This window comes from Seriola lalandi, unplaced genomic scaffold (genome assembly GCF_002814215.2).
Source record: "Seriola lalandi dorsalis isolate HSWRI2012SDOR001 ecotype SW California unplaced genomic scaffold, Sedor1 jcf7180002054955, whole genome shotgun sequence".
NCBI classification, from domain to species: domain Eukaryota; kingdom Metazoa; phylum Chordata; class Actinopteri; order Carangiformes; family Carangidae; genus Seriola; species Seriola lalandi.
In genome coordinates, this window is record NW_019525506.1 from 1651462 (window position 1) to 1652150 (window position 689).

Here is a 689-nt window from a genome sequence, read left to right on the forward strand (position 1 = left end):
GTGATTGTGAACAAGAGTATAGCAGTTTAATGCCTCATTTAGGATTGCAATATTTATAGTCAACTGAATGAATTAATACATTATATATATAATGGTATGGTCAGTTAACTGTATTTAATGAAGTTACAGTTTTACATAAAGTAGTTTGACTTTGTGTTTATGATGTTTCTAAATTAAAAAGGTGAATATTTCACAACAATTTGGAGTTCCGAGCAGTTATATCACATCCTTGTGTTGCCTTGTTTTCTGTGGTTATTTTGTTTTTTTTAACCTTTTGTAAGGGACAATATTAAATCAGTCTTTATAGCTAGGACATACTGACAGTTGAACACAAATTATCATGTGTTGCCACAGAATTAAGGGGACAAAAAAAACAGTTATGTTTAAACCTGTGCCAAAACACATTTCTAGCTTCATTTCAACAGCAGGATTTTTTCTTTTTTTTTGTTACAGGAGGCCTCTGTTACCGGGGGCACATTCAGAGCATCACATTGAATGTGACCCACGGTGGTTATCTTTCTCTCACCTCCTGACTCTACTGATAAAGAGGCCCTTTAGTTTGGCACATACAGAAGATAGGAGTGTTCGTGTTACATAAGCACCAAAAAGATAAATGAAATTATAAACTCACGTTGAGGGGCGTAGTAGTCATCAATCATCACACAGCACAGATTAAAGGGTAGATCTCC